The 25,478-nt window shown below is 44.9% G+C and overlaps 1 long non-coding RNA gene across 3 annotated transcripts in view; it reads left to right on the forward strand.

The window, feature by feature from the left end:
* The first annotated feature begins 8,159 nt into the window (after positions 1 to 8,159).
* Positions 8,160 to 25,478, forward strand: part of LOC138680729 (uncharacterized) — a 99,952-nt gene continuing 82,633 nt past the window's right edge. For all 3 annotated transcript variants that reach the window (XR_011321754.1, XR_011321755.1, XR_011321752.1), the window contains exon 1: positions 8,160 to 8,368. This is a non-coding gene — a long non-coding RNA (uncharacterized lncRNA). The remainder of the gene's footprint in view (positions 8,369 to 25,478) is intronic.

Here is a 25,478-nt window from a genome sequence, read left to right on the forward strand (position 1 = left end):
TGCGGTGTCCTATTCCGTTGAGAGGAATTGATGCTACACCTCTGGCCAAGAATAAGCCTCAGTACTGGGCCCAGCTGACCATGTGCATGGCTCCTGCACATCAGGAAGTTATTCGCTTTTTGGTACTGCATAATTTGCATGATGTGGTCGTGTTGGGGTTGCCATGGCTACAAACCCATAATCCAGTATTGGATTGGAACTCTATGTCGGTAACCAGCTGGGGTTGTCAGGGAGTACATGGTGATGTTCCATTTTTGTCTATTTCGTCATCCATTCCTTCTGACATCCCAGAGTTCTTGTCGGACTTTCAGGATGTATTTGAAGAGTCCAAGTCTGATGCCCTTCCTCCGCATAGGAATTGTGATTGTGCTATCGATTTGATTCCTGGTAGTAAATTCCCTAAGGGTCGTTTATTTAATTTGTCCGTACCTGAACACACCGCTATGCGCAGTTATGTGAAGGAGTCCCTGGAGAAGGGACATATTCGCCCATCGTCGTCACCATTGGGAGCAGGGTTCTTTTTTGTAGCCAAGAAGGATGGTTCGCTAAGACCGTGTATTGATTACCGCCTTCTTAATAAGATCACTGTTAAGTTTCAGTATCCCTTGCCATTGATTTCTGACTTGTTTGCTCGGATTAAGGGGGCTAGTTGGTTTACTAAGATTGATCTTCGTGGTGCGTATAATCTGGTGAGAATCAGGCAGGGAGATGAATGGAAAACGGCATTTAATACGCCCGAGGGTCATTTTGAGTATCTGGTGATGCCGTTCGGACTTGCCAATGCTCCATCTGTTTTTCAGTCTTTTATGCATGACATTTTTCGTGAGTATCTGGATAAATTCTTGATTGTTTACTTGGATGACATTTTGATCTTCTCAGATGATTGGGAGTCTCATGTAAAGCAAGTCAGAATGGTTTTCCAGGTACTGCGTGCTAATTCCTTGTTTGTGAAGGGATCAAAGTGTCTCTTCGGTGTGCAGAAAGTTTCATTTTTGGGGTTCATCTTTTCCCCTTCTACTATCGAGATGGATCCGGTTAAGGTTCAGGCCATCCAGGATTGGACTCAGCCGACATCTCTAAAAAGTTTGCAGAAATTCCTGGGCTTTGCTAATTTTTATCGTCGCTTCATCTGTAATTTTTCTAGCATTGCCAGACCATTGACCGATTTGACCAAGAAGGGTGCTGATTTGGTTAATTGGTCTTCTGCTGCCGTGGAAGCTTTTCAGGAGTTGAAGCGTCGTTTTTGCTGTGCCCCTGTGTTGTGTCAACCTGATGTTTCTCTTCCGTTCCAGGTCGAGGTTGATGCTTCTGAGATTGGTGCAGGGGCGGTTTTGTCACAGAGAGGTTCTGGTTGCTCAGTGTTCAAACCATGTGCTTTCTTTTCCAGGAAATTTTCTGCTGCTGAGCGTAATTATGATGTGGGCAACCGAGAGTTGCTGGCCATGAAGTGGGCATTCGAGGAGTGGCGTCATTGGCTTGAGGGTGCTAAGCATCGCGTGGTGGTTTTGACTGATCATAAGAACCTTACTTATCTTGAGTCTGCCAAGCGCTTGAATCCTAGACAGGCCCGTTGGTCGTTATTTTTTGCTCGTTTTGATTTTGTGATTTCATACCTTCCGGGCTCTAAAAATGTGAAGGCGGATGCTCTGTCTAGGAGTTTTGTGCCCGACTCTCCGGGGTTATCTGAGCCGGCGAGTATCCTCAAGGAAGGAGTCATTGTGTCTGCCATCTCCCCTGATTTGCGGAGAGTGTTGCAGAAATTTCAGGCTAATAAACCTGATCGTTGTCCGGCCGAGAAACTGTTCGTCCCTGATAGGTGGACTAGTAAAGTTATCTCTGAACTTCATTGTTCAGTGCTGGCCGGTCATCCAGGAATCTTTGGTACCAGGGAGTTGGTTGCTAGATCCTTTTGGTGGCCGTCTCTGTCGCGGGATGTGCGTGCTTTTGTGCAGTCCTGTGGAATTTGTGCTAGGGCTAAGCCCTGCTGTTCACGTGCCAGTGGGTTGCTTTTGCCCTTGCCGGTCCCGAAGAGGCCTTGGACACATATTTCGATGGATTTCATTTCTGACCTTCCCGTTTCTCAAAAGATGTCTGTCATTTGGGTGGTCTGTGATCGCTTTTCTAAAATGGTCCATCTGGTGCCCTTGGTTAAATTGCCTTCCTCCTCTGATTTGGTGCCTTTGTTCTTCCAGCATGTGGTTCGTTTACATGGCATTCCTGAGAATATTGTTTCTGACAGAGGTTCCCAGTTTGTCTCAAGGTTCTGGCGAGCCTTTTGTGGTAGGATGGGCATTGACCTATCTTTTTCCTCGGCCTTCCATCCTCAGACTAATGGCCAGACCGAACGAACCAATCAGACCTTGGAAACATATCTGAGATGTTTTGTTTCCGCTGACCAGGATGATTGGGTGTCATTTTTGCCGTTGGCTGAGTTCGCCCTTAATAATCGGGCCAGCTCGGCTACCTTGGTCTCTCCATTTTTCTGCAATTCTGGGTTCCATCCTCGTTTCTCTTCAGGACAGGTTGAGTCTTCGGACTGTCCTGGTGTGGATTATGTGGTGGACAGGTTGCAGCAGATCTGGACTCAGGTAGTGGACAATTTGACCTTGTCCCAGGAGAAGGCTCAGCTTTTCGCTAATCGCAGACGCCGTGTGGGACCCCGACTTCGTGTTGGGGATCTGGTTTGGTTATCTTCTCGTCATATACCTATGAAGGTTTCCTCTCCTAAATTTAAACCTCGTTTTATTGGTCCGTATAGGATTTCTGAGATTCTCAATCCGGTGTCTTTTCGTCTGACCCTCCCAGACTCCTTTTCCATACATAATGTATTCCATAGGTCGTTGTTGAGGAGATACGTGGCACCTATGGTTCCATCTGTGGAGCCTCCTGCCCCTGTTTTGGTGGAGGGGGAATTGGAGTATATTGTGGAGAAGATTTTGGATTCTCGTGTCTCTAGACGGAAACTCCAGTATCTGGTCAAATGGAAGGGTTATGCTCAGGAAGATAATTCCTGGGTTTTTGCCTCTGATGTCCATGCCCCAGATCTTGTTCGTGCCTTTCATGTGGCTCATCCTGGTCGGCCTGGGGGTTCTGGTGAGGGTTCGGTGACCCCTCCTCAAGGGGGGGGTACTGTTGTGAATTCTGTGGTCACAAGTGGTATTGCAGTCTCTGGGCGTCCTCCCTCAGGTGTTTTGGTGAGCTCGTTGGCTGCTTTGCTATTTAGCTCCACCTGAGTCTGTCTTCCTTGCTCCTTGTCAATGTTCCAGTGTTGGATCTGAGCTACTGCATCTTTCCTTGGGCCTGCTGCTCTGCTAGATAAGTGCTTCTAGTTTGTTTTCTGTTTTTTCTGTCCAGCTTGTTATTATCTTTTGCTGGAAGCTCTGAGAAGCAAAGGGGTGCACCGCCGTGCTGTTAGTTCGGCACGGTGGGTCTTTTTTGCCCCTTTGCGTGGTTTTCGTTTTAGGGTTTTTTGTAGACTGCATAGTTCTCTTTGCTATCCTCGCTCTGTCTAGAATATCGGGCCTCACTTTGCTGAATCTATTTCATTCCTACGTTTGTCTTTTCATCTTGCTAACAGTCATTATATGTGGGGGCTGCCTATTCCTTTGGGGTATTTCTCTGAGGTAAGTCAGGCTTGTATTTCTATCTTCAGGCTAGTCAGCTCCTCAGGCAGTGCCGAGTTGCATAGGTAGTGATAGGCGCAATCCACTGCTGCTTCCAGTTGTGTGAGGACAGTTCAGGTACTGCAGTCTACAGAGATTCCACGTCTCTGAGCTCGTCCTATTGTTTTGGGTTTTTGCCAGATCTCTGTATGTGCGCTGATTACTGCACGCTGTGTTGCCTGATTGCCAGCCATAACAGCCAGCGGCTTATTTTCAAGGCCAAGTCGGGGTAATTATGTACAAGTAAAGGTCCTGACCACATATAGTCCTGTGGCTCAATTGTCCTTCAAAAGGTTATTATGAATATTTTTCAAAGTTCATACAGTAAGTCTCTGTAGGCTCTCATGCTTAAAGGGAACCTGTAACCCCAAAAATCGAAGATGAGCTAAGCCCACCAGCATCAGGGGCTTATCTACAGCATTCTGTGATGCTGTAGATAAGCCCCCGATGTATCCTGAAAGATGAGAAATGGGCGTCACGGTCTGATCCGGGTGGCCTCCTATCTTCATAGGATGACATCCTCTTCTTGTCTTCAGGCTGCGGCTCCGGCGCAGGCGAAATTTGTCTGTCCTGTTGAGGGCAGAGCAAAGTACTGCAGTGCGCAGGTGCCGGGCCTCTCTGACCTTTCCTGGTGCCTGCGCACTGCAGTATTTTGCTCTGCCCTCAACAGGGCAGACAAAGTACGCCTGCGCCGGAGCTGCAGCGTGAATACAAGAAGAGGACGTCATCGTAAGAAGATAGGAGGCCCCGGACCGGACCGTGACGCCCATCGGACCGGACCACAGCGGGACCACCCATGGATGAGTATAATCTAATCTCTTTTTCTCATCTTTACAATCGTGATTGATGGCATCCTGATGAACACTTTACTGGCAACTGGCTCCGAGGTGACGACTATGCCATATATTCTTTACAAACGGTACTGGACTGACTCTGATATTACCCGCAGCCCAGATAATGATTTAACAATGGTCGCCAGCAATGGTCGGCCTTTGCCACAAATTGGGTAAAACTAAGTAACTAACTGACTAACTCTGCCTCCAGGCCAGAACTTACAGGGAAGCTCCCTTGCAACCGGGTGTTAGAGCTCCCCCTTCTGGTCTGGAGTCAGGAAGGTGTTGGATGCTAGTATTACCTGGTAAGGGGACCCCTCCTTGCTTCCAGGCATGGCATCACCCTCGGTTAGGGAGGCAATGCCACTGTGGCAACCCAACTCCTGGGGTGCCACAAAAGTCTAACACCCGATACGGCCTGATCACTCTATAACTCCATGTCCCATATGCGTACTTCCACCTAATGTTTTTAGTGAACATTTATTTCTATGCATGCATTTGCCAAAAGATGAACAGACAACAGAGGCATACCCCTGTATCACCAAACCCATACCCTCACTATATAAAGAGGGAACCACCACCATCCCCTGATACCTCCTCCTGAGAGGACATTGAGACTCAGGGTTTACTTGTGGTGAGGATTGAATCTTGCCCCTACTCCCTGATAGCACCTTAGATGCCTCCACTGGAGAAGACGTGGTAAGTTTGAGAAGGATGGCAGAGATTGTTGCTCCCAGGCAACAGTCTTTACAAGATGGGTCCCAACTAATTACTTCCCTGGACCGCCAATCTATCACCGGATTGATCAGGGTCATTTGGATGTTTTAGGTTGTCATTATGATTTAAAAAGAGAAAACACAGTGGTTTGACAATAAATGGCTTCACCAAACCACTAACCATGAGTGGAGAAAAACGTTTTGGTGTTATCATTCATATTCTCTGAAAATAGGTCAAGAAAGCAAAAATTCTGCTGGGGTATATAAACTTATCAACACAACTGTACTGGAGCATTATATGGGACCCATTCTGAATGGAGCATTATATGGGGCCCATCATATATGGTATTGAACATTATATGGCTCTCCTTATGTATGGAGTAATATATGGGGCCCTTTATACTGTATGGAGCAATATATAGGGCCCATTATACTGTATGCGGCAATATATGAGGCTCATTATACTGTATGGAGCATTAAATAGGGCCTATTATATGCTGTGTGGAGCAATAAATGAGGCCCGTTATTCTGTGTGGAGCAATATATTGGGCTCTTATGAGCAATATACAACTCTGGCAAAATTTAAGAGACCACTGCAAAATGTTCAGTTTGTCTGATTTTTCTCTTTATAGGTATATTTTTGAGTAAAATGTAAATTGTTCTTTTATTCTACAATTCTACAAACTTCTGACATGTCTCTGAATTTCCAAGCAATAAATATTGTATTTTTTTCTGACAAAGATAAATGCTCAAAATAAAAAAAACAGTGCTTTCAGACCTCAAATAATGCAAAGAAAAACAAGTTCATAATCATTTAGAAACAACAATACCAATGTTTTAACTCAGGAAGAGTTCAGAAATCAATATTTTGTTGAATAACCACGATTTTTAACCACAAATTTCATGCGTCTTGGCATGTTTTCCACCAGTCTTTCACACTGCTTCTGGCGCAAAAATTTAAGCAGTTCTTCTTTGTTTGATGGCTTGTAACTATCCATCATCCTCTTTATTACTTTCCAGAGGTTTTCAATAGGGTTCAGGTCTGGAGATTGGGCTGTCCATGACAGGGCTTTGATGTAGCGGTCTCTTAATTTTTGCCAGAGCTGTATGTGTATCACTATACTGTATGGACCAATATAAAGGGCTCATTATTCTGTATGGAGCAATATGTGTTGCCCATAATACTGTATGGAGCATTATATGGGGTGCATTATTTTGTATGGAGCAATACATATTCTGCATGGAGGATTTTGTGGTGCCCATAATATTGTATGGAGAAATAAATGGGCCTCATTCTGTATGGAGCACTATGTGGTGCCCATAATAATGTATGGAGAAATATATGGGGCTCATTATTCTGTATGGAGCACGCACTTAACATTTACTAATTTTAATAATAAAACAATACAACATACACGACCTAAAAACACGTATGGCTGCTAATAAAGATACAAAGTGCACAAATTCCCTATAGGGCCAACTATCTGTACCCTACCTTGCAGTGGAGGTTGGCACCCTATAGAACCTGCGCATTGGCGCCCCCGCTCAATGTAGACTAGCCCCAACTGACCCTAGTAGGCCCTGTCGTGTGGAAAATAAGATACCACTCAGCAGACCATACAGACAAGACAAAACAAACAAATGTCACTAGGACTACAAAAATGCAAGAGATATACTAGATGGAAAATATTTTTTGCACATATATTAAAGATACATCTATTGTGCAGTTCAAAGGCTGTGCAACAAGTGTATAATTGAACACTCGCATGCTATATTGCACATATGAAGCCTAAAACAAAAACCCTTATGCTGTACCTACAGATACGCCCTGTCTGCCTGCACGGGTTGGCACCCTATTATCCTGCGCAAATTGCGCCCCCGCTGTAGTCGTCTGTCCCTATAAAGCCCTACAATAGAAAAAAGGGAACAGACCAAAAATAGCCTATGGTGAAAAATTACCAAGGCAGGTGAGCCAATGAGGCACAGATAAAAGTGCAAAAATAGTGCAGAAAAAGGTGCAACAGTGCCCTAAACCCAGTGACATTTAAATAGGGTACAGATAGTTGGCCCTATATGGAATTTGTGCACTTTGTATCTTTATTAGCAGCCATACGTGTTTTTAGGTCGTGTATGTTGTATTGTTTTAATATTAAAGTTAGTAAATGTTAAGTTTTATTGGTGTCATTCACTGTACCTTTGATGGTGTCATATGTCGGTGAGGAGTTAAAAATAGGACACTTTATTTGATATTCTGTGAGATATTTTTTGATAAATACAGAAACCTAATAACTAGATAGCAGGGTACACTAAGGGTATGTGTCCACGTTCAGGATGGCCGGCACTTTGGACGGAGCGGAAAACTTGCTCCGCCCAAAGCACCGCCCCCTTCTGTAGACGCGGTGATTCCGGATGTGTTCATTGCACACATCCGGAATCATTGCACCCCACACAAAGGGCCCTGTGTTTTACCTTGCAGTGATGCAGCGACTCTGATGAGTCCACCTTAGAGATGACGTCACTGCGCCGGAGAGACAAGACACAGTACACCAAGTATGTATTTTAAGTATCTCTATTTTATTGAGCTTACACAGACTTTTTATTCATACTTATGTCGGAAGCGGATTTACCATATATGGGCTAAGCGTCGGAGAGTTTAAAACTTGTCTCCCTGTGGTTTTGCAATCATATTTTTCTACACAGAACATTATTCGTTATCTATCTATCTATCATCCCCCATGCCCTGCCACAATCAGTCCTTAAGCAAATAACAGCTGCATGAAGAATAGTGAATAACAACTTGTTTTTCTAAAACTTTAGTAACACTTACACAAAATGGAGGCAAACAAGATAAACTGGATCCTGCTATAACACCCCTCCACTATGTTGTAACATCTGGACGCTGCGGATTGAACGCTGCGGCTCTTCGCAACATTCAGTCCACAGCTATTCTGTATGTAATACGGCCCGTGGACACATACCTTAAGGGGAGGATGCCTTATATACCAAGCATTTCCCAGCTATTGACTGGGGACGTTGTAGCAACGTGTGCTGGCCCTTTAAGAGGCAGGGAGAGTGTGCTCCCTAAGTACACTCCGAGGAAGCCTGCTTGCCGTAAGCAGGACTTGAGAGGGAGCAGATGACTAGGGAGCACGGACAGGTGAGTACACACGCTGCATCTCTGCAAGGGGGAGGGAGAACACGTGCAGGAGCGCTGCTGCTCCTGTAATACACTCCTTCTGACAACCAAGGCTATATTTACACTCCCTCTTCCAGACAACCAAGGACTGGTATATTTTCACTCCTTAGACAACCAGGATTGGGTATACTCTCACTTCTCCAAACAACCTGGACTTGTTATACTGTAACTCCTCCTGTCAATCAGTATCTAGGCTGTATAGTTTTCATCCTCAATCATGTCAAGCAGGGCTAGATATTCACTTACTTTTTCAGACAACAAGGACAGGTATACATTGATTCTTCCAGACAACTAGAGCTTGGAATATTCTAAGTCCTCTTGACAACCAGGGCAAAGTACACTTTCAATCCTCCTATGAATCAGTGCTGGATATACACTCAGTCTTCAAGACAACCAGGGGCAGATATACGTTAACTCCGCCAGACAACCAGGTTTGCTACACACTCACTCCTCCTGACAACCAGGGCTGGATATAGTCTCACTCCTCCAGACAACCAGAGCTAGTCTTCTGACTCCATGACTAAGCTGCAAGCGTAAGGCGTTATGCCGCGGTGTAACGCAGTCCGTTACCGATACTATTAACCCTGTGTGACCAACTTTTTACTATTGATGCTGCCTATGCAGCATCAATAGTAAAAAAAACTCATTTTAAAAATAATAAAAAATCATTATATACTCACCTATACAGCGCTTTCCTCGCTCCTCTCGACGTTCCGGGCCATGCATTGCGGTCTTGCGAGATGATGATGTAGCAGTCTCGCAAGACCGCTACGCCATCATCTCGCAACACCACAATGCATTCTTGTGACCGGAGCGTTGCGATGAGCATTGGTAAAGGCCTGGTCTGGATCCGGGGGCCGCCGGAAGGGGAGTATATAACTATTTTTTATTTTAATTCTTTTTTTTTTAACAGGGATATGGTGCCCACATTGCTATATACTACGTGGGCTGTGTTAGATACTACGTGGGCTGTGTTATATACTGCATGGGCTGTGTTATATACTGCGTGGGCTGTGTTATATACTATGTGGCTGTGTTATATACTGCGTGGGCTGTGCTATATACTACATGGCTGCGCAATATACTACTGCATGGGCTGTGTTATATACTACGTCTCTGTACTATATACTTTGTGGGCTGTGCAATATACTACGTGGCTGTGCAATATATTACATGACTGGGCAATATAATGCGTGGCTGGGCAATATACTGCATACTTTGTGGGCTGTGCTATATACTACGTGGGCTGTGCTATATACTACGTGGGCTGTGCAATATATTATGTGGCTGTGCAATATATTACGTGGCTGGGAAATATCCGACGTGGCTGTGTTATATCCTGCGTTAGCTGTGCTATATACTACTTGGGCTGTGCTATATACTACATGGCTGTGCAATATATTACGTGGCTGGGCAATATACTACGTGGCTGTGTTATATACTGCGTGAGCTGTGCTATATATTACGTGACTGTGTTGTATACTACGTGGCTGTGTTATATACTATGTGAGCTGTGCTATATACTACATAGCTGTGCAATATACGTGGCTAGGGAATATACTACGTGGCTGTGTAATATACTACATGGCTGTGTTATATACTACGTTGGCTGTGTTATATACTACGTGGCCTGTGTTATATACTACATGGGCTGTGCTATATACTGCGCGGGCTGTGCTATATACTGCATGGGCTGTGCTATATACTACGTGGGCTGTGCTATATACTACGAGGCTGCGCTATATACTACATGGATGTGTTATATGCTATGTGAGCTGTGTTATATGCTACGTGGGCTGTTATATGCTACGTGGCTGTGTTATATGCTATGTGGCTGTGCTATATGCTATGTGGGCGAGACACTTTCGCCCGGGGCCCTCAAAAACCTGAAGCAGGCCCTGGCTTCACTGATTGGTCATGCCCGGCCGCGAACAATCAGCGACAGGCGCAGTCCAGCCGCGAATTGGTGTGGAATTTGAACCACGCTTCGCTAATTGGTCGCGCCCGGCCAGTCAAATCCTGTGTATAAATTGCATTATTCTGAAAAATTCATAAATAAATTACATACATATTCTAGAATACCCGATGTGTTAGAATCAGGCCACCATCTAGTTCATAATAATTCATAAGATCCTGCCGGATATTCATGCCTAGGGGAGCTCTGGATTAAGTTGATACATCCACCATATCTCTCTGTTGGTTATTTTCCTTTTTATATCTCCCCCTCGAAATGGAGGTTTAACCCTTTCAGTACCACCGACCTCCAATGAGCTGATATCCCCATTATGTTTATGGATGAAATGTTTGGATGCAGCAGAGCTCTTATGACTAATTTTAAATGAATTTTTATGAATAAAAATTTCCTCTCACAAATTTTCCCATCCGAGCATAGAATTTTTTCCTTGTGCGCTCTATGGCTTTTTTTTATCCCTTGCGCCATGCCAGACTGCCCTTGGTATCATCTCGGACCACACCAGTGCCATATTCGCGAATAAACAACTGAAACGTTCACTGTCTGTTGTCATCCATTTATAAATATCAGCGACCTTTCGCTTGCCTAGATCGTTGCCAACCACGTGTAACACTATTATCACCGGGCGTTTCGCCCTCCTTGAGATGTCAACTATCTTTTTGAACACCTGTTTCCATTGGAGGCCTCTGATACCCCTCCAGTTCACTTCTACGCCCAGGAAGCCTAGATTTCTTCCTCCTGGCTGCAGTTTGCCCTTTTTTCCGCCCAATAGACAAAGGAATGTCCTACAACCCAAACTTCTACTCCTGAAAGAGATAAAGTATGTTAATTCAGCAAATCAGGTCTTATGTATCTGGCAAAGCATGCGGATTTCCCATTCTCTGCGCCTCAGCCTCTGACACTCCTGCCCTAGCTGCTTCGGTGGCTGCACCGATTCAGAACGAATGTGTTCCGTACTCCTTCGGATCAGCTCAGGTTTTTTAAAAAACCTCCTCGTTAATTAGGCCACCTTCCAACACATTTTTTGACCGCGGTAGCAATTCGCTAATAACAGCGATCGCAAAAGCTGCGGATATGAGTACCACCTCGTATCGCAATTGTGCAGACTGATGGGAATATTGAAATAAAGTACTGGCCGGAGCTGAGCCACCCCTCCCCCCACGGCGTAGGAGGAGGCCAGCATGACGATGGTATGGAGGTAGGGGTTAGGGTGAGGGAGGTGGGTGGTTTTTGTTTTGAACAAAAACAGGGGATGTGAAGGGGAGGGAAGTGGCTTATTCACTTCCCGCTCTGGAAGCAACGTGTGTCCACTCACCATGGCGGCCGTGGATCGCGTTCTGGAGACCTTGCGGACATCGGCAGCTTTGCGGCCCCAGGGGTGGTTAGAAGAGCAGGTGGCGGCAATTATTGGTGGGAGCTCGATTCCGGTGCTGGCGGCTGCGGCGTCTCTGGTGAGGCGCTCGAGGTGGACAAGGCCGCCAGAACGTTTGTCCCCAGACTCCGCTCCCAGGGCCCCCCGCAGGCATAGGAGCCCCTCCAGGGACCCTACAGGCCGGGTGCCGGTAAGCCGCGCTTCCAGCAGGCCCCAGCCTGGGAGGAATCCTATAGCTCGGCGGGGTCCAGTGGCAGCTGCTAGGCCTTCGCCCCGCAGCGCTCGTGGGGCTGTGCAAGTGAGCGCCAGGCATGTATCAGGAGGTTCCATTTCGGGGGGCCGCGGCGGTGATGTTCCTGCCACGCGGCCTGCCTCTGCAGCATCATCTGGCGGGCGAAGCAGTGCGGCGCGGTCGATTGCGGGTGGTCCCGGACAAGCAGGAGTGGGGCCTGCTCTTCATGCGTTTGCAGGGTGCTCACCTGCGCGGGTGGATGCGGCCACATCACAGGAGTCGTTCCTGGATGATGGGGGCCTGTACGCTGTGGCAGCAGGGTTTCAAGCGCAGCAGCCTGCCCAGAGCCAGTTACCTGGTCCTTCTACAGCGACGACTGATGCGGTGTTTCGGGGGTCTCGCTCGACTTCAAGCCAAGGAGCCCACCAGCAAGCGTCCGCAGACGGTACGGGCACGGATCCGACAGGACAGTGGCAACAGGAGCCCGGCATTCCGGCTGGAGGGATCACAGCTCCCTCGCAGCCTGGTGAGTATGCGTCTTTGTCTTTACTGTCTTCTCAGCTTTCTTCTTCTCCTGCTTTTGAGGGGCGGCAGGGGGACTTGTTTTCCGTGGGCGCGGCGGGGGTCCCGGGGGGCGCTGACGGGACGGGTGTGAGCGCAGTGTTAGCCAACGTACGGGATTTGCTGATGAGGCTGGAGAGGGGAATGGACGAGCAAAGGCATTTGGCGGAGTGGGTAGGTCCACATGGAGGGGCTGTCGGTTTAAGGGAGGTGGTGGTGACATCTGCGGTACCTGTTTCCGTATCGGTCCAGACTGAGAAGGAAAAAGAGTGTAGGATTCATTTGGATGATAGGGCTCATGGTGAGGTCTATGTATGTTTTGAGGGCCCTCAGGGGGCGCACCTTAAAAAAGAGGTTAGGGAGAAGATTTTAAAGGATGAATATGTGGAAATGTTTTCGTTTCTCCCTTTAGATAAATTCAATTTGGATAAGGGGAAGAAGGAAGACAGCAAAAAAGAGGAGGAAGAGATGCGTAGGTGGCGGTTGATACCACAGACTTTTATAAACTGGCTTCAGGCCTTTGCAATATTGGCAAGCGTAATCGGGGAACGAGCGCCAGAAAATTGTTCTGGCCTCTTTTGCTACATGGATTCTATTGGGGAGGCGCATAGAGTTTATGTAGGGCAGGCCTGGCTCAGGTATGATGAGCAATTTCGGCAGAGAAAAGCCATCCGTCCGGCTCTGAGATGGGACCAAAAGGACATTGGGCTATGGCTGCGTATTATGGCGCAGTATAAGTTCGGTCACTCCTTTCCAGGAGCGTCCGGAGGTTCCGGTCAAAATAGTCAGTCCGTTTTGGTGGGACAATCTGGGTAATCAGGGGGGCACAAATCGGGTCTATGCTGGCAGTACAATGATGGTCAGTGTAAGTTCGGGAGCAATTGTAAGTTCAAACATCTTTGTTCCCACTGCAGTGCTTCCAGTCACGGAGCCTCAAGATGCTTCAAGAAAGCCAAAGTCGGGGGCCACTAATACCCATGGGGGAGACTCTGGTGAAACTGGAAAAGATGGCCCCTTATCTAAGTAGATATCCTACTAGTGAGGCGGCGGAGCTGTTGTTTCAAGGTTTTCGGGAAGGCTTTGTTATTCCGTCCCCTCTGTTTGAGGTCCTTCGAGTTCTAAAAAATTTGCGGTCTGCAGTAGTTTACAAGGAAGTGGTTTCGGAGAAGTTAAAAAAAGAGGTGGCTTTGAGGTGAATGTCCAGCCCCTTTGTGTCTCCTCCGTTTGAGGATTTGGTTGTTTCACCGTTGGGGGTAGTTCCCAAGAAGGAGGTTGGCAAATTCCGCTTGATTCACCACCTGTCATACCCGCGGGGGATCATCCATTAATGATGGTATTGCGCCGGAACTTTGCTCGGTGGTATATGCGTCCTTTGATAAGGTGATTGCGTGGGTTCGTAGGTCCGGAAAAGGGGCAGCATTTAGGTTATTGCCTGTTCATCCGGATAGCGTTAAGCTTCTGGGTTGTTTTTGGGAGGGGGGTTTCTTTGTGGATCGATGTTTACCCATAGGTTGTTCCATAACGTGCGCATTGTTTGAAACTTTTAGTTCTTTTTTTGGAATGGGTAGTGAAGGACGTTTCGGGTTGCGATTCTGTTATTCACTATCTGGATGATTTTCTGTGTATCGGCCCAGCGGAGTCAGATCGTTGTTGGAGGCTTTTGAAGGCTGTGGAATGGGTGGCTGATCGTTTTGGTGTTCCCCTGGCTCCTGGGAAGACAGAAGGCCCGAGTACATGTTTCAGTTTTTTGGGCATTGTTATAGACACAGTCAAGTGGGAGTTCAGATTGCCTATTGAGAAGATTGAAGGGTTGCGCAAGGACTTGTCCCGGGTTCAGCGGTTGAAGAAAGTGACGTTGCAGGAGCTTCAGTCTTTCCTTGGCAAGCTTAACTTTGCCTGTCGGGTTATGCCCATGGGGAGAGTGTTTTCCAGGAAACTGGCAAGGGCCACGGCTGGGGTTCGTGCCCCGGATCATTTCATCCGATTGCCGGTGGAATTGAAGGAGGATTTGGCAGTTTGGAGTACGTTTTTGGAGACTTATAACTGTCGTTCGTTGCTTATGGACGAAGTCATGGACAGCGATTCATTGGAACTGTTTACGGATGCGACTGGAGGTACTGGCTTTGGAGCTTAATTCAAGGGGCAGTGGTGTGCAGCGCCCTGGCCGACCGAGTGGTTTTCGTCGGGTTTGGTGCGAAACATTACTTTACTGGAACTTTACTGGAACTTTTTCTGAATTTGGTGAATTCGTTTTAACTGTGATAACATGGGGGTGGTTTGTGTGGTAAACGGTCTTATGGCGTCGTCACCGCCTGCGGTGCGGGTGCTTCGGCAGTTGGTGTCATCTTGTTTGGCCCTGAACTCTCATGTTATGGCGTCTCATGTGCCTGGTATTCGTAACTCTATTGCCGACTCGCTTTCTCGATTTCAGTTCGAGCGTTTTCAGTCGTTGGCTCTGGAGGCAGAGGTCATCGGTTTGGAATTCCCGGCGGACCTTTGGCTTGTGGCATCAGGGACGCAGAAGAGTTGATCAAGTCGTCGCTGGCTCCAAAAACATGGGAGGCTTATCAGGCGGTTTGCATGTCTTGGGAGGGGGTTTTGGCGGCTTGCCCTTGTGGGGGAGGCACTGATGAACAAGTAGGGGTACTGTTGTCTTGGTTCAGTCGTGGGACTTCTGAGGGTTGGTCTTGTACGAAAGTGTCTCGCATTATGGCTGCGCTAGCTTTCGGTTTCAAGTTGCGGGGGCAACAGGATTTGTCCAAGAATTTTTTGGTGAGACAGGCCGTGAAGGGCTATCGTAGAGGCAAGGGTCATTTGGATTTGAGGCGTCTGGTGTCTTTTTGTTTGTTGGAAAGATTGGGGGAGGTGTTGTTTTCTTGTTGTGGGTCCGATTTTGAATGTTGGCTTTTTGGTTTGGCTTTTTTGCTCGCTTTCTTTGGGGCAATGAGAATTGGGGAGCTGGTGTCTCCCACCAAAAAACTGATGGGGGGCATTTTAGTACAAGATGTCTTCTTGTCACAAGGGCGGGTGGAGTTTTGGTTACGCCGTTCTAAAACAGACCCTGAAGGATGAAGTAAGAAGATTGTATTGGGTGCTGTCGCCGGGTCGGGAATGTGTCCGGTTGACTGTCTGGTACGTTTTTGGAAGCTCATGCCTCGTAGGGTTGGACCTCTACTCTGCCATGAAGATGGTTCCTTCTTTTCCAGATATCAGTTTAATATGGTTTTCAGGAAAGCGCTTAGAGTTTTGGGGTTGGATGATGATCGATTTGCACCTCACTCGTTTCGAATTGGGGCGGCAACTGAGGCGGCTGTTGGGGGTTGAGGCCATTAAGCGGATTGGGAGATGGAAATCCGATAGGTATCGCAGTTACATGAGGACTTAGAAGGTGTCTGGTTGGCCCCTGGAACTGTGGAATTTTTATGTATTTATAAAAAAAAAAATGTCAGTGGCGTGTTTTTGAGTGACTTGTGCTTGTATTTTCCAGGTCCGTTGCCGCTCTTGGTGTGGATTTTCGGCCATTCCTATGTACACTGGGGAGCGCTGCGAGCTGATGTACGGTCGGAGTGTAGGCAGCTGAGATTCGATCTCAAGACGGCTGTGGTCAGATGGATTGGTTTTAGGGGAATGGCATGGAGCAGGGTTTTGCGGGAAATACATAATGCTGTAAGTTTGGATAAGGCCCCTGATATTTTGGTGCTGCATGTTGGGGGTAATGATTTGGGGTGCGGCCTTTTCGTGAATTGGTCAGGGACATAAAGCAAGATTTGTTGCGTTTATGGCTTTTGTATCCTGGGTTATCTGTTGTCTGGTCTGATATTGTGCTGCGCAAACGCTGGAGGAATATGCGGTCGTTGGAGAAGCTGGACAAGCCCAGGATAAAAGTTAACAGGGATTCGTCAGCGTTTGTGGTCAGGAACGGTGGGGTTGCTGTTAGGCATTTTGAGTTGGAGAGGGGGGATGGTGCCTTCTGGTTGGCCGATGGAGTACACTTGAATGCGGTTGGTATTGATTTTTGGGCTCTTGGTTTGCAAGAAGGTGTGGAGAAGGCCATAGCGTTTTGTTGTGGTGGGGTCTCGGGCCTTTGAGGTATTCAAAGACCCTCATTATGGTGGCTGGGTGGAGTCCTTGGAGTTGGTGGAAATTGGGTTGGGGGATCCATTGGATTTGTTAGATCTGGTGAATGGTGGAAGGGAGTTCCGGCAGGTGGTCGGTTCCCCGTGAATTTTAGCGTGAACAGTGAACTCGCTGGAGTTTTTGGTGCTCCCGAGCCAGGGTGGTAGCGACTGGCTAATTTGGTTTGATGTGCGTTCACGCTATGCAGTGTTAATCACCAGATTCAGCACTTCCAACAAAGTAGACACTCCAGCTCCAGCAAGATGGATAAAAAGTTGCAAATTTTATTAATCCAAAGTGGCAATAAAAGCAGAAAAATTCCTTACAACAAGTGGACCAGACAGGTGATTGTAAGAAAACGGCTACGCGTTTCGACCTATAGCGGTCTTACTCATGCACATGCAGCTCCAGGAATGAGCGCGCTATATCTCCCATACAGGCTTAAGACACGCCCCCCAAATCACATGACAGGTTCGTAAGGTCCTAGAGCTACAAATGTCTGAACGTATTAAAAATAGACTATAACATACACAACATACTAAAACACTAACAGTAGTGATACATAATTTCACTTTTCTTGTTCATGCCTGCAGGATAACGAGTATTTAGATTGTAGATCCAAAAAGCCTCTCTAGTGAGCAGGCGTCTCCTTGAATCTCCTCCACGATGTGACATAAACACTTTCTCAATACCCTGCACCCTTAGAGCGGTGATATCCCCATTATGTTGTAAATTAAAATGTCTCGATACCATAGAGATGTTTTTATTTGTATTTCTTATATTAGGGTTAATAGCGTCTCTAATGTGTTCAGTTATTCGAGTTTTTAATTTACATGACATACACCCTATATAAGAGATCTGGCATAATATGCAATCTACCTTATATACCACATTTTTCGTATGGCAATTTATAAAACTATTTATTTTATACTCTTTGGTATTATCCGAATTCTGGAAAATGTTACCTAATTGTATATGTGCACAGGTGCTACATGCAGAAGTCCCACATCTAAAAAAACCCTTACATTCCAGCCATGTACTGGATCTGGTTTTATTAGAAACAGAGGAAGAGTTTGGGGCAATTGAATCACCAATAGTACGTGCCCTTCTCGCTACCACATTTATTCCATCCTTCAAAATATCCGACAATATTTCATCCTCATATAGGATAGATAATCTCCTGTTGATAATACCTTTGATTTGATTGAATTGGGAGGAGAATTGCAAACACACATAAGGTTTTTTGTCATACTTTTTCTTTCTTAATAGATTATCACTATTTGGAATTAATAAATCCTCCCTCCGTTTTCTATTGACTACGTTTGCGGCTCTTCTTAAAGTCCAACTAGGGTATTTACGGATTTTAAATTTGTTGTTTAATTTATTAAATTCCTTCTGTCTATCTTCCTCCCCACTGCAATTACGTTTAGACCTAATAAATTCTCCCACAGGTATGGATCTAATAGTGTGGGCTGGATGGCTACTCTGCGCGTGCAGCAATGTGTTCCCACTAATGGGTTTTGTATGCGTTTTACTTATAATTTTCTCCCCAACACATCCGCACAGATCCAGATCCAAAAAAGAAATGTTAAACTGATCACAAACAAAAGTGAACTTGATACCGCAATCATTAGAATTAATGTATTCTACAAATCCCGGTATGGCAGACACATCGCCCCCCCAAATAATGAGGGTGTCATCAATGTATCTGCCATACCAGGAGATGCATTCAACAAAAGGATTATCGGCAGAGAACATAAATTTCTGCTCCCAATATGCCATAGTTAAATTGGCCAAAGACGGTGAGTATTTAGCTCCCATAGGGACTCCCGACTTCCGGACATATATTTCATTGTCAAACGAAAAAATATTATTCTGCATGAGGAAGGATAAAACCTGCAAAAAAAAATTAATCAAATCCTCAGAGTATTCGCCATAGTCTTTTAGATGAAACTCGACAGCTTGCATAGCTATATCATGCGGTATACTCGTGTAAAGAGACACGACATCGCAACTTAACCAGCTAAACTCTTTTTTCCAAGTCCAGTCCGAAAGCGTTTTTAGAACTGCCCTCGAGTCTTTGATGTATCCCGGCATTCTCATGACAAGGGGTTGTAATAGTGAGTCCATCCACTCACATAAATGCTCCGACATAGATCCAATTCCCAATATAATGGGACGCATCGCCGGAAAACCATCCCCTTTGTGTAATTTGGGGAGTCCATACATAATTGGTAATCTAGGGGACTCCACATATAAGTAGTCAGCCTGTTTTTTATTTATGACCGCCAAACTAACCCCTTCCTCAATCAAAATGACGATTCTGGCATTGATGTCTTTGGTTGGATTTCTTCCAAGTTTTTTATAAGTGGATGTATCAGACAGTAGTTCATATATTTTCTCCTTATAGTGCTTCTCATTCATAACCACTATTAATCCACCTTTATCACTTTTCTTGATGACAATATTATTTAAAGATTTCAGTTCATGCAATGCCTTCCGCTGACTTTGAGACAAGTTATTATGTTCTTTTTTATTATGAACATCATACAACATCTTCAGATCCCTTTCAATTACTTCTTGGAATTTGTCCATGCATTCGACTCTTGTCTGTAGAGGATAGAAAAAGGGTTTTTTTGTTTTGAATTTCTCAGATGTATTACAGGAACCAAAAGTGGATTCCCCCTGTTGTTCCTTTGAGAGTCTCATGAGGCAATTCAATGTCACCTGTTCTTTAAAGTTTAGATTTTCAAATTCATTCACTACCAGGAGTACCAGGTGTAATGTTTTCCTCTGAAAAAAAATGTTTTTTTATAGTCAGATTTCTAATGAACTTATTAATATCTAGAATAGTCATAAATAAATTGAAATCTGAATCAGGTACAAAATTTAAACCCAAAGCCAATAAATTTAATTGTTCTTGTGTTAGAATGTGGGAGGATAAATTCACCACATTACTTTTTTCTGCTGCTACTTCTGTCTCCTCTTGTATCGGGTCATAATTCCTGGCAGACTTTTTGTGCTTCCTTCCTCCCCGTCTTTTACGTTTTTTGACGACTTTCTGTGTTTCTTTTTATTTCCTGAGATATTACTCGTCATTGAGATGTCTGACGTGCTCGCATTTGTATCCGAGGAATCAAAGTCTGTGGATGAAAAATTCACTTGTGGTCTGTTGGTTGGATTTTGTCGAGCTCGGCTATTTTTCAGAATGGATTTCGGTGATTTATAAGATTTTTCCCATTGCCCCCATTCATACACGGTGTCGGTTGAGTAATCGGTAAGGTCTCTCTCAAACTTGCGTTTTTTTCGATTCATAATCTCATCTTCAAACGCATTCACATTTCCTTTAATTTTTTCCAGCGATAGTTCATAATGAGATAACGATTTATATTCCTCCAGAGTCTTTTTAGTTTTCTCCAAATTTTCTTGTGTTTCTTTCAATTTGTGCTCTTCATTTGTAATCAGGAGTTTCATTAACCTGAAGGAACAATCCGTGAGGATCTGATTCCACTCTTTATTAAACTCATCAGAGTAAGACGTTGTTGAGATTTTTTTTGATCCTCAGACCTCTAGGAATCATTTCTTTCGTTAGGTAATTTTCTAGAGTGGTGTAATTCCACCATAGTTTCGTTTCAGTTTTCATTAATTTCTCTAGTTCATTTAGACATGTGGCGAAATCACCACTCCCCACTGGATCCAGACCAATACCACCAAACACCTGAGCCACTTTTGCTAGTCTGTCCTGTGATTGCATATTTTTGAAAAGTGAAAACTAAAACAATACACCTTAAGTCCACTTTAATTGTAATGTAGGAAATGGTTAGGAGATCCCGGCATGTTGTTAATCACCAGATTCTTGGGAGCTCCAAGGACTCCTCCTAGTTTTAAAATTGTTAATGTTTATTGTAATGTATTTATTTTTAATGTTAAATTAAAAGGCTGCTCTGGCCTATAATTTCCAAAGAAAAAATTGACTTACGTTTTTATTTGGAGTTAACGGCAATGTTATGGTGTTAGAAGGTGTGGTGAGGTTGTCCTATCATACCCCGGGTACTCGACATTACCAGGGTCATGTCATAGTAACATAGTAACATAGTAACATAGTTAGTAAGGCCGAAAAAAGACATTTGTCCATCCAGTTCAGCCTATATTCCATCATAATAAATACCCAGATCTACGTCCTTCTACAGAACCTAATAATTGTATGATACAATATTGTTCTGCTCCAGGAAGACATCCAGGCCTCTCTTGAACCCCTCGACTGAGTTCGCCATCACCACCTCCTCAGGCAAGCAATTCCAGATTCTCACTGCCCTAACAGTAAAGAATCCTCTTCTATGTTGGTGGAAAAACCTTCTCTCCTCCAGACGCAAAGAATGCCCCCTTGTGCCCGTCACCTTCCTTGGTATAAACAGATCCTCAGCGAGATATTTGTATTGTCCCCTTATATACTTATACATGGTTATTAGATCGCCCCTCAGTCGTCTTTTTTCTAGACTAAATAATCCTAATTTCGCTAATCTATCTGGGTATTGTAGTTCTCCCATCCCCTTTATTAATTTTGTTGCCCTCCTTTGTACTCTCTCTAGTTCCATTATATCCTTCCTGAGCACCGGTGCCCAAAACTGGACACAGTACTCCATGTGCGGTCTAACTAGGGATTTGTACAGAGGCAGTATAATGCTCTCATCATGTGTATCCAGACCTCTTTTAATGCACCCCATGATCCTGTTTGCCTTGGCAGCTGCTGCCTGGCACTGGCTGCTCCAGGTAAGTTTATTATTAACTAGGATCCCCAAGTCCTTCTCCCTGTCAGATTTACCCAGTGGTTTCCCGTTCAGTGTGTAATGGTGATATTGATTCCCTCTTCCCATGTGTATAACCTTACATTTATCATTGTTAAACCTCATCTGCCACCTTTCAGCCCAAGTTTCCAACTTATCCAGATCCATCTGTAGCAGAATACTATCTTCTCTTGTATTAACTGCTTTACATAGTTTTGTATCATCTGCAAATATCGATATTTTACTGTGTAAACCCTCTACCAGATCATTAATGAATATGTTGAAGAGAACAGGTCCCAATACTGACCCCTGCGGTACCCCACTGGTCACAGCGACCCAGTTAGAGACTATACCATTTATAACCACCCTCTGCTTTCTATCACTAAGCCAGTTACTAACCCATTTACACACATTTTCCCCCAGACCAAGCATTCTCATTTTGTGTACCAACCTCTTGTGCGGCACGGTATCAAACGCTTTGGAAAAATCGAGATATACCACGTCCAATGACTCACCGTGGTCCAGTCTATAGCTTACCTCTTCATAAAAACTGATTAGATTGGTTTGACAGGAGCGATTTCTCATAAACCCATGCTGATATGGAGTTAAACAGTTATTCTCATTGAGATAATCCAGAATAACATCCCTCAGAAACCCTTCAAATATTTTACCAACAATAGAGGTTAGACTTACTGGCCTATAATTTCCAGGTTCACTTTTAGAGCCCTTTTTGAATATTGGCACCACATTTGCTATGCGCCAGTCCTGCGGAACAGACCCTGTCGCTATAGAGTCACTAAAAATAAGAAATAATGGTTTATCTATTACATTACTTAGTTCTCTTAGTACTCGTGGGTGTATGCCATCCGGACCCGGAGATTTATCTATTTTAATCTTATTTAGCCGGTTTCGCACCTCTTCTTGGGTTAGATTGGTGACCCTTAATATAGGGTTTTCATTGTTTCTTGGGATTTCACCTAGCATTTCATTTTCCACCGTGAATACCGTGGAGAAGAAGGTGTTTAATATGTTAGCTTTTTCCTCGTCATCTACAACCATTCTTTCCTCACTATTTTTTAAGGGGCCTACATTTTCAGTTTTTATTCTTTTACTATTGATATAGTTGAAGAACAGTTTGGGATTAGTTTTACTCTCCTTAGCAATGTGCTTCTCTGTTTCCTTTTTGGCAGCTTTAATTAGTTTTTTAGATAAAGTATTTTTCTCCCTATAGTTTTTTAGAGCTTCAATGGTGCCATCCTGCTTTAGTAGTGCAAATGCTTTCTTTTTACTGTTAATTGCCTGTCTTACTTCTTTGTTTAGCCACATTGGGTTTTTCCTATTTCTAGTCCTTTTATTCCCACAAGGTATAAACCGCTTACACTGCCTATTTAGGATGTTCTTAAACATTTCCCATTTATTATCTGTATTCTCATTTCTGAGGCTATTGTCCCAGTCTACCAGATTAAGGGCATCTCTAAGCTGTTCAAACTTTGCCTTCCTAAAGTTCAATGTTTTTGTGACTCCCTGACAAGTCCCCCTAGTGAAAGACAGGTGAAACTGCACAATATTGTGGTCGCTATTTCCTAAATGCCCAACCACCTGCAGATTTGTTATTCTGTCAGGTCTATTAGATAGTATTAGGTCTAAAAGTGCTGCTCCTCTGGTTGGATTCTGCACCAATTGTGAAAGATAATTTTTCTTGGTTATTAGCAGAAACCTGTTGCCTTTATGGGTTTCACAGGTTTCTGTTTCCCAGTTAATATCCGGGTAGTTAAAGTCCCCCATAACCAGGACCTCATTATGGGTTGCAGCTTCATCTATCTGCTTTAGAAGTAGACTTTCCATGCTTTCTGTTATATTTGGGGGTTTGTAACAGACCCCAATGAGAATTTTGTTACCATTTTTCCCTCCATGAATTTCAACCCATATGGACTCGACATCCTCATTCCCTTCGCTAATATCCTCCCTTAAAGTGGACTTTAGACAAGACTTTACATTGAGACAAACCCCTCCTCCTCTCCGATTTTTACGATCCTTTCTAAACAGACTGTAACCCTGTAAGTTAACTGCCCAGTCATAGCTTTCTTCTAACCATGTCTCGGTTATTCCCACTATGTCAAAGTTACCTGTAGATATTTCTGCTTCTAGTTCTTCCATCTTGTTTGTCAGGCTTCTGGCGTTTGCGAGCATGCAGTTTAGAGGATTTTGTTTTGTTCCAATCTCCTCACTGTGGATTGTTTTAGAAATGTTCTTACCTCCCTTCTGAGTATGTTTTCCTGGGTCGTCTTTGTTCGAGTCTAATGTTTTTCTTCCCGTCCCCTCTTCTTCTAGTTTAACGCCCTCCTGATGAGTGTAGCGAGTCTTCTGGCGAATGTGTGTTTCCCAGGTTTGTTGAGGTGTAGTCCGTCTCTGGCGAGGAGTCCATCATACCAGTAATTCACACCGTGGTCCAGGAATCCAAATCCTTGTTGTCTGCACCATCGTCTTAGCCAGTTGTTTGCATCAAGGATCCTGTTCCATCTCCTGGTGCCATGCCCGTCTACTGGAAGGATAGAAGAAACAACTACCTGTGCATCCAGTTCCTTTACTTTCTTCCCCAACTCTTCAAAGTCCTTGCAGATTGTCGGTAGGTCCTTCCTTGCCGTGTCATTGGTGCCAACATGTATCAGAAGAAATGGGTGGACGTCCTTGGAGCTGAAGAGCTTTGGTATCCTATCGGTCACATCCTTGATCATCGCACCTGGAAGGCAGCATACTTCTCTTGCAGTTATGTCCGGTCTGCAGATGGCTGCTTCGGTGCCTCTCAGTAGTGAGTCTCCCACCACCACCACTCTTCGTTGCTTCTTGGCTGTACTTTTTGCTGTCACTTGTTGCTGTGTGCCCTTTTCTTTTTTGCTTGCTGGTATTGCTTCATTCTTAGGTGTGCCATCTTCATCCTCTACAAAGATTTGATATCGGTTCTTCAGTTGTGTGGTTGGTGATTTCTCCATGGTCTTCTTGCTTCTTTTGGTCACATGCTTCCACTCATCTGCTTTTGGAGGTTCTCTGACACTTTTTGCACCTTCTGTGACCAGTAGAGATGCTTCTGTTCTGTCTAGAAAGTCTTCATTCTCTTTGATGAGTTTCAAAGTTGCTATTCTTTCTTCCAGACCCCGCACCTTTTCTTCTAAAAGGGCCACTAGTCTACACTTCTGACAGGTGAAATTGGATTCTTCTTGTGGTCGATCTGTGAACATGTAGCACATGCTGCAGCTCACCATGTAGGTTGTCACATCTGCCATGTTGCTCCTAGATCCTGCTGACTTGCTGTGTGTTTTCCTTCTTGTGTAATCTACTCAGCCAAGCTCTCTTGCAATAATGTCCTACAGGCAAAAATTCGGTTTGGTGATGCTTTCGAAGCAGCTGGTCCCGGCTGTACCCAACGATCTTCTAGCTTAGGGAGACTTCGCTTCTCCCAGAAGGCACCTGGAATATGCAAATTAGCCTCCTGAAGCTTGAATCCCTGGTTTTGTCGTTCAATAATCTCAGTGAAATGGGGCAACGGCATTCTTGGCTCGGTTGAAGCCTTTTCCAGCCTTTAATGGCTTGCTTAATGAAAAAGAACTTTGCTACATCGGCCTACCCCATTAGTTGAAAGAAAAAAGGCTAATGCCGGGTTCACATTGCGTTAATGGCAATGCGCTGACGGCATCCATTACATAGCGGCACTAACGCTATGAAACAGATGCATTAGCGCACCCATTGACTGCTATTATGTAGCGCATTGCTAACGCATGTCATAATCGGCATGCGTTAGCGATGTGCCGTCATTCTGTGACAGACCCTCGGATGCGGTCTGCAGCGTTTATGGGTCCATCACTGCTAGCGCAGATGGAGCATCTGCGCTAGCACGATCGCGTAACGCGATCTTTAACAGCACTTGCGTTAACGCAGTCCGTTTAAAGCATGCATTGAACAGACTGCACTAGTGCAATATGAACCTGGCCTAACCCCGATAATTTATGATGCGCCGACGTCCCCGATGCCCCGCTTTC

The sequence above is a fragment of the Ranitomeya imitator genome, chromosome 1 (assembly GCF_032444005.1).
Source record: "Ranitomeya imitator isolate aRanImi1 chromosome 1, aRanImi1.pri, whole genome shotgun sequence".
NCBI lineage: Eukaryota > Metazoa > Chordata > Amphibia > Anura > Dendrobatidae > Ranitomeya > Ranitomeya imitator.